We start from the raw sequence: 9272 nt of genomic DNA, 5'->3' as shown, positions 1-9272 counted from the left end.
GAGAAGACTTTTCCAGCTTGATTCAGAAGGCTCTTCCTATCTGGGCTCAGTTCTGACTCTGAAAAATATTGCTGTTGGACTTTTCTTGTAAAAGTTTCTCTGGAAGGTAACACAAGAAACCGGTAACAGGCTTCCTCTGGGGAGGGGAAGTGGGTGGTTGAAGATCAAAATTAAGAAGGCACTGACTTTTCATCGTATCATTTTGTACCTTTTGAATTTTACAACGTGCGAATATTGGCTATTCAAAAAATAGGCAAAGATTTTTAAAGTTATGCAGATTCCCACCTAGACAGAGTGTAAGAAGACAAGACAAACCATGCAAGCATCTTTAGACCCTCCAACTTGACATTTATCAGAGCAGTTATGTGCAAGCTCAGTGTTACCTGGGATGTGGACTCTGCCTGCAGTGGGAAGCTCTTCCAAGTTAAAGAGCAGAAGGAAAAGGTGTATGAAGCTGTGACAAGGAGAAGAAATAGGACCACTGTCCAACCTACTGTGGTACTTCTTAGTATCTAATAGTTTATTTGGACATGCAGGGTTTTTATAGGTTTTCACTATATTTTTGCACTATTATGAATGTAGTGCACTATGGCTGGCTACTCTTGTCAATTTAGTATTTTGGTACTGACAACTTCCAAGACAGTTCTGAAATGTTCTAACCTAATTTTTTGTTTTAATTATCACACTCTACTTTGATTATTCAAGGTGCCACAAATTCAACTCTTGGAGGGAATGTGGAAATTGCATTCTTTTGGTTTTGGTTCCATAAAGAATATTTCTGTAGAACAATCATCAGTGCAGCTACACTCTGCTCAGAGCTGTAGCAAGTTCTGAAAGGGTGTATTTGCAACTCAGAACTGACATGGGTTTACCCAGTTATTCACAAATCTACTTGGGACCAATTAATGAACATGGCAGGGGTTGTTAAATACATGGACCCCACAAATTCTCAGAGTTTCAACTTTTTCTTGAGGGAGGGCATACTAAGAGATTGAGGAGCAAAGAAAGGTGAATTCAATTGTAATGTGTTCTCTTGGGCAAGTAAATCTCTGTTTTCTCATCTGTAAAATGATGAGTGAGACTAGATAATCTCATATTCTATGTTAGAATTTTGGTTGCAGATTATTAGAACCCAATTCTAAATGGCTTAAGCCAAAAGGGATTTCTTAGTTTCTGTAGTGAGAAAAGATGCTAGAGAAGAGCTCACAGAATAAAAGAAAATGGCAAGAAGCAGGGCTTCAGGAATTGGAATCAAGTTTCAGTGCCCTCAAGATTCTATGTCCACCCCTAATTTTAGCCTATTTGTGTTTGTTCCATTCTCTCTCATTGCAGATTGGCTTTTTCCAGATGGTGAGGAAAATGGCCTTCCACTGTCCTTAACACCTTTCTGTGTCCTGAGCCCAGAGCTAGGTTGCTTCTCCAACTCGAAATTGAGCAATCCTAGAATAGACTCTATAACCAACCCATGGACCAATGATGATATAAATCTTGTAACGTGGATGAGACTAATCCACGTTATAAGCCCATTCCTGTGGCATGGGAGTTATGGAAGAATGTACTGTGCAAGGAACAAATATTTGAAAAAGGGGGGCAACCAGGAAAATTTGCAAAAAAAAAAATACAATGGCAACCACAGCTCACTGTTGTTCTTTCTTGGTTATAATACTATCTCAGACATAATATTAGTTATCCAACCTTCAAAAGATCAAGAAAAGTTTACAGAAAATCAAATGCATCATTGACTATCATGGGAATTACTAGTCGTAATATTTTTTTTCTGAATTTGTGAACTTCTATACTTACATTTTTATTTGCAGCTGTTTCTTGGCAGCTGTTTCAGTTAATTGCTATGTGATCTTGTCAGGTCTTGGTTAGCCTGAGTAAAAGCATAGAGAAGAAACAGTTAAGAAAAAATAAAATGAAAGATCCAGCATCCTGGTAAGGACATTATCTTTAAAATGATTTAGAAATCTACAGCCCTGATTATTCAGGCATTAGATCCCTTGGCACCATTACAAGCCAAAATGTGTTAACTTGACATTTTGATGTAGTTTCAGCTTGAGTAATTCATTTTCTTTCCCTAAATTCCCACTGAAGTTTAAGCTAGATAGAAGGGTTTTTCAGCTTTAAACTAAAATGTGTACTTGTCCTAAAGCTTCAAAGAGTCTGTTATCCTCAATGTTCTTAAATTTGTTCAACAAAACTAGATGCCTTAAATTTTTGTCTAATGCTTTGAAACATTCATCAAGGACTAATTTTAAGCCTATATTTAAAGATATTCTGGGTGTGTTTAAACACGATAGCAGTCTTGAATTACTTCATGTTTTTTAAGTGAAGAATTAAAGTTTAATTAGAGTCATTTAAATTAATTTTTTTTAGTTTATTGTTTTCATAAAGTAGAAATTGTACACTGATGCAAGGAATTAATACATTTTTTCAAAAATTCTTACTGTTACCATTAGGTAATTTGCATTCTAAAAACTGCTAGAAAGCTTACAAACAGAGGGTAAACTTCTATTTTCTCTGTTTTGAGATCTTTATCATTCTTCTATGACACTGAACCACAAGACTACCAAGTGGCATGCTCTTTGTTGTAATTGCCTAAAGCTGTTTTAATGCTTTGAGATGTCTTTTGAGGCAGTACTTCCAGATTTTACGTCTACAGAAATTCTTTGGGTGTGTGTTTAAAAATAAAGGCTTTTGTATTTACCACAAATGTACTGAGACAGAATTTCTAAGGTGGGGAATCTAAAACTCAGCATATTTAACAAGTTTTCCAGGTGACCTGTCACTGATAATTTGAAAAATCTTGTTCTAAACAGTTTAGTGAGAATTGTTATTTTAATATGAAAAATTCTTCAAAACATGGCAGATATAAAATAAAATTCATTATGCCATATTTAGAGTTCTGGCCTTTCGGGTATTTAACAAGAATATTCTACATCATCAGTTCTCAACCTGGCTGCACATTAGAATCAACTGGAAAAATGTTAAAATCCCGTAGGCCAAAACCACATCCCAGACCAATTAAATGAGAATTCTAAGGTGAGAGCCAGACATCAGTGTTTTAAGCTTTCCAGTTGATTCCAATGTGAAGCCAAGGTAGAAACCATAGCTCTATATAAATTGATAGGCATGGAAAGAATCTTGAAGGATTGTGTTTTCAAATAATAGTTAAATATCTGGAGCAAAGAACTTCTTGAGGGAAGAAGTGTAAAACCTATACGCAACTAATCTTACACTCTTGGGTATCAGAGGCAAGACCCTCTCGCCCTTGTCATCCACAATCACACCACCAGTGACTACATAGGAGAGAGAATGCCATACAGCTGGCAACCCTTTGTTTATTGCTTTTTGTTTTTTTGAGATGGAGTTTTCACTCTATCGCCCAGGCTGGAGTGCAATGGCACGGTCTTGGCTGACTGCAACCTCCGCCTCCTGGGTTCAAGTGATTCTTCTGCCTCAGCCTCCCAAGTAGTTGGGATTACAAGCACCTGCCACCGCGCCCAGGTAATTTTTGTATTGTTAGTAGAAACAGGATTTCACCATGTTAGCCAGGCTGGTCTTGAATTCCTGACCTCAAGTGATCCACCCACCTCGGCCTCCCAAAGTGCTGGGATTACAGGCATGAGCCATGGCACCCAGCCAGCTGGCAACTCGTATAAGCAAAGAGAAAGAAGGGGATCATTGCATGTGCTCCCAGCCTTGAAGGTCATAACACTTTGAAGACATTGCAGAGGTAGGGTGAAGTCAAAAGGAAGACTACATTTCTCTTTGTTCTCTGTTCCATGCTAAACGTGGCCAGCCACATCTTGTTTTAGACTGCAAATAGAACTAACCTAATTAGTGTTTGTAATTTACTCATCTAACAGGCATTTACTGATCACCTACAGACTCCAGGCACCAGGCTAGGAGCTGAGCATACCAGGCTGGAAACCTTTGCTCAAAGGTTATGGAATATTAGCTAGAAGAGAGCTCTTCATACATCCAAATTCTAGGAAGATCAGAGGCCTTCTCCACATTCACAAATTGGACATCCATCAACCAACCCCAAAAAACAATGAAGTGCTTTTACTCCATTGATGTTTAGATTTTCATGGTGCTCTAGAGCAGACCACAGAGCCCATTAGAGGGCTCCTTCCCACTGGATACCAATGGGAAGTTTTAGATTCCCCACCTTAGAAATTCTGTCTCTACATGGTTTAAAAGTTATTGTATATGCCCAGACCTGTACAATGTAACTTATGATAAAGATACAAGAAGGTAATGCTATAAAAATGTTCAACTCCGGAAGATAAGAATGTAGCACAGCTTTAATTGCAATAAGGTGAGAGAAATAATTTTCAAAACAGCTTTGAGAAAGGGGAAAAAAGTCATTTGCAAAAGCTCAGTACTTAAAATCTACAGATGGCATAGCCAACAAATAAATCAATTAAAGGATGCAAAGTGTGAACAGAAACATAAATGTGAATTAAATCCATACAAACTTCAAGTTATGTATGAAGTAAGTATTTTAACCACTGGCACTAAAATTTTAAATTGAATTCTCTGATGAAACAGAAAACTGGCATAATTGCCTCAGTAAAGAGTGGTTTGAGACTTACAGCTGGTGGGGAAAAAATAAATGTGTTTCTGTGTTTTGAATAGACAGTAAAGCATGACAGATGAATAGAAAGGGCTTGCCAAGGTACCAACAATAGTCCAGGTGAGAAATAACTAAAGCATCAAACAGTCTCAGAGGCAGAATTTGAATTAAATAGTAGCATGTTTTTCTCCTACAATGCTCCTCTTGATGGATATTCCTACATGTGGCCAGTTCTTATCAATCCTTGCAATGTCTTAGCCATTGGCGTAGTAAGATCAAAGAGTTTGCGGTGTTTCCTAAGGCTACTGGCCTCTGTTTGGAGAATTATTTCTTCCTTGACCTTTAAAGGATTTTGTAACAAGTGTTTTGTACCAGTCTTGTGTCCTTTCTTGCTTGTTTACAATTCTTTCTGTATTTGTGGGGGAGAGGGAGAGGAGTCAGTAGGAGAAGGGTCTTTTTCTTTCAGATGGTGTAGGGCAATACCATCTTAGTGCATTCTCACCCTCTCCCACGGCTGATTCCTGAATAGAGGGTGAGAATGTGGACCCTGGAGACAAACTGCCTGAATCCCAGCTCTGCTGCTTACCAGCTGTTCCTTTGAGCAGAATTTTCAAGTTGCTTATGACTTGATTTTCTCTTCTATAAAAGGGACAAATAGTATGTTCTCACAAGAGTTTTATTTTTAAACAGCTCTAAGGAACATTTATATTTACAAGAGCCAAATACTTAAAAAATCTACCAATGCCTTACCTAGCAAACAACTCCATCATTTGCAAGGATGAAATGAGATAAGGAGTTAGCATTGTGCCTCCATGAAAAGAGAAGGGGATCTGTAGATGTCAGATATCATCCCTACTTGGATAAAAACTAAAGATTTAAAAAATAAATTCATAATCATTTATTTCACTCATCCTATAAGCCAGCACTTTCTCCAAGTGCTTTCAGCAAAGCAGTGGAATTTCAACAACTCAGAAAATGGCATCACCATTGCCATTTTCTCTCTCGGCAAAGCTAACTCCCTGCCCTGCCCGGAGCTATTTTGATCCTGTTTCATTCTATCACCTTTGTCCTAGCCATTTCCAATTTCTGTCAGTCATTATTTCAAATCTGTTTCCCAAATGTTCATCTCCCTTGGACATACCCCGGAAACTGCAATAGTTGTCTTTTGGGATGCTTCACCTCTCACCACCTCAATCACATGTGTGGGCAAAGCCAGCCTTGGCATGGCCTCTTCTTCAGCTTGGATACCGTACTGTCCCCTCTTTCTTCTTCCTGGTTAAATCCTGAACCATCCATCCTTCAAGGTTTATCTCAAAGCCCACTGCTGCCCCTGAGATCTTTGCACACTGATTTCTGTCATCCCTGAACTCTGAGGGCTCATGGATTGATCACATCTGCCTTCTGTTCTAATGTTTTAGTTTCATGTGTGTGAAGCTTTGTCTGCCCAAGTAAAGGAAAAGCTCCTGGGAATAGGATTAATCCTCCCTCTTTCCTCACCCAGCACAGCGCTATGACACTCACAGATACCCATTATAGTGGTTGAGCTTGCTTGAATCAGAATTCATTGTAGTTTGCAAGTTCCCACAGATTAGGAAGCAATCTTTTTACTTTGTACATTGCCTCAAGCAGTTACTTCTTTTTTTAAAAAAAACAACACTTGATGCAAGAAATAATAGTTTTGAAGTCAAAATAATTATATGATACTGATTAAATTTATATATGAATGCTTTCATTGTGGCAGCCATAAATTAAAGATAAAGCAAAATCTTAGAATAAGCTTCTATACTGCGATACCAAGAATAGTTCAAACTTATTGATTGACAGCCTGTTATGACGAGGTAGTAATATATAGCACATCACTAAATCATGAAAACAATCATTTGAGATACATATTAAATTATTCCCTTTTAGGCTGGGCACAGTGGCTCACGCCTGTAATCCCAGCACTTTGGGAGGCTGAGGTGAGCGGATCGTGAGGTCAAGAGGTCCAGATCATCCTAGCCAACATAGTGAAATTCCATCTCTACTAAAATATAAATTTTAGCTGGGCACGGTGGTGAGCTTCTGCAGTCCCAGCTACTCGGGAGGCTGAGGCAGGAGAATTGCTTGAACCCAGAGGCAGAGGTTGCAGTGAGCCAAGATCATGCCACTGCACTCCAGCCTGGTACCTGGTGACAGAGCGAGACTGTGTCTCAAAAAGAAAATATATATATATATACACACACATATGTATGTATTATTCTCTTTTTACAGATCAGGAACCTTAAGCACATGTCAGAAAAAAGGGTGAAGACTGAAAGCAAGGCACATATTTTTCCTTAGAAAAGTTATAGAGAATCAACAAAGATGGCAGATTTTTTTTTTCTGCCAGACCCTGTTCTAAATGTAGTAACTCATTTAATCCATACAACTTCCTAAAATAAAAACTATAGTATTCTTTCCATTTTACAAACCAGAAAACATAAACTCAGAGAGGTTAAATCACTTGCCCAAGAGCACACAGCTAGAAAGTAACGAACTGGCTTCAAATCTCCGTCAGTCTGGCTCCAGAGTTCTGGTGCTTTTTCTTTTTTTTGAGAAAAAGTCTTGCTCTGTCACCCACCAGATTGGAGTACAGTGGCACAATCATGGCTCACTAAAGCCTCAACCTCCCAGGCTGAAGCAATCCTTCCACTTCAGTCCCCCAAGTATCCAGGGGCAGCAGCTCACACCTGTCTGTAATCCCAGGGAGGCTGAGGTGGGAGGATTGTTTGAGCCCATGAGTTCAGGACCAACCTGGGCAATAAAAGTGAGACCCCTTTCTCTACAAAAAATAAAGAGTCCTTGTTTTTAACCAATATGCTTACTATGCAAGTCAAACACATGGTTATAACACTGACAGATGTGTAGTATTAAAATCTCAATGTCTCTGGAAGAGTTAGACTCTTAAGACCTTGAACTCCTCCAGCCAATCAGCAAAACACTTGCCCTAAAAAACAAACAAAAAATGATAATCATATTTTCACAGACTTAGCATGGACCCAATTCATAGCAAGCACCTGGTAAATCTTAAGTACTCTTGTCCACACGCCCGTCACCACCACACGTACCCTTCTACTATGGCTAGATGACCTACACTACTTAAGAATCATAGCTTCCTGGGACATATGAACAGCATCTTGCTTTTTTTTTTTTTTTCTTGGAGTCTTTTCTTACAGAACTCTTTATCTTATTTTCTGCTTCTTTAGGATTGTAAAGGTCTTTCTAACCAGGTCATGGAAAAGAAAAAGAGCATATTATCTGAGAATGGTGCTAACATCATTTTCCTTTATATTTCCCACCCTCAGATATCCTTTGCACTTTCATCTATTTTCCTTGTCTCTGGGTACATACTTGCTCAGAAGCCACCAGGCAAACTCAAGCCTTTTCACCATCAGTGGATCCAAAGGCAGCTAGCAAATCAAAGCAATGCTTTAGCCTTTCGCTACGTGAGGCTCGTTAGCTGTAAATTCAGGAAGACCTGTGCTCCAAGGACTCTCGCAGGGATTGAAATGCTCTCACAAACCAGGTTTGGTAACAGAGCACAAAATCTGGGTGAGGAGAGGTCTGACTTTCTGCTTGGGGGTGGACTACCTTCTTCAGATGGGGCAGTGCTTTTTAAGAGAAATTGCTGATTAAATAGCACCTGCATAGAGATCACAGCTAACTGGGATGGGGGTTGTAAGCCATGTGCCCTTCAGGGTGGATGAAGCATTTCGAACATTAGCAAAAAGAGAATGTTTCCTGGCACAAGAACAATACTTGGCACATAACAGGTACTCAATAAATATTTTTTGTATGAATCAGTGATCCATAGGAGAGTATGAAGTATTTTTTAAAATAATATAAACCGACCCTTGAACAATGCAAGTATAAACTATACAGGTCCACTTATGTGGATTTCTTTAACAAAACGCAGATCAAAAATGGAGCATTCACGGGATAGGAAAACCAAGTATCTGCAGGGCCCAATTTAGGACTTGAGTACATGCAGATTTTGGTATACTTGGGGATTTTGGTATACAGGTAGGTTTTATTAAAACCCTTGTTTTCAAATGAGGAAATTGAGGTTAAATAATTTGCCTTCAGGACATATAACTAGTAAGTGACAAAAGCAAGATTCAAATACAGGTCACTCTTATTGTACAATCTATGCTTGTAGGTACTATGTTTCATTCTTGAAGCAGTGGCTTGCTTGACTAGGTATGTTCCAGAATGTTCTAAAAAGTATTAAATCTGCCTCCAGGAGTTAACAAGACTTATGAAAGCTGTATTTTGAGCAATATTTGGATCTGAATTCAGTGAGATGTCACGATCAAATGACCTCAGCCTGTGTGGCCAGTGTGGATGTGTGTGCCAGCTCCCTTCCCCAGTAGCTTGTCAGTTCAGCACCAACTGATGTCAAACCAGCTGCCACAGCCACATTTACCAAAGTAGTATGTCTCTGCATCTTGAAGTGTAGTGTACTGCAAAAACTAGATAAGAGGAAAATATTATATAAGAAGTTGTCAATTCTGCCCCTCTTGAAAATTTCCCAGTGAGGGAGGGCCATTTTGTACACTTTGTGGAAAAGGAGGGAAGGCACAGGAGTACTTTACTCAGGCACTTCAGGAGCAGAGCCTCGGCTCTTTCTTCCCCTTTGGAATCGGAAGAGACCAATGACTTTTCA

The 9272-nt window shown here is 39.0% G+C and overlaps 1 long non-coding RNA gene across 3 annotated transcripts in view; it reads right to left on the bottom strand.

Annotated features, from left to right (window-relative positions):
- LOC118148595 (uncharacterized) overlaps positions 1-9272 on the bottom strand; it is a 74068-nt gene that overhangs the window by 3703 nt on the left and 61093 nt on the right. For 2 of the 3 annotated variants that reach the window (XR_004735484.3, XR_013528153.1), the window contains one exon: positions 1804-1876. This is a non-coding gene — a long non-coding RNA (uncharacterized LOC118148595). Of the gene's footprint in view, positions 1-1803; positions 1877-7431; positions 7554-9272 lie in introns of all 3 variants that reach the window. The other variant, XR_013528152.1, reaches the window with a different exon arrangement.

This window comes from Callithrix jacchus, chromosome 16 (assembly GCF_049354715.1).
Source record: "Callithrix jacchus isolate 240 chromosome 16, calJac240_pri, whole genome shotgun sequence".
Lineage (NCBI taxonomy): Eukaryota > Metazoa > Chordata > Mammalia > Primates > Cebidae > Callithrix > Callithrix jacchus.
This window is presented reverse-complemented; position numbering and strand designations above follow the sequence as displayed.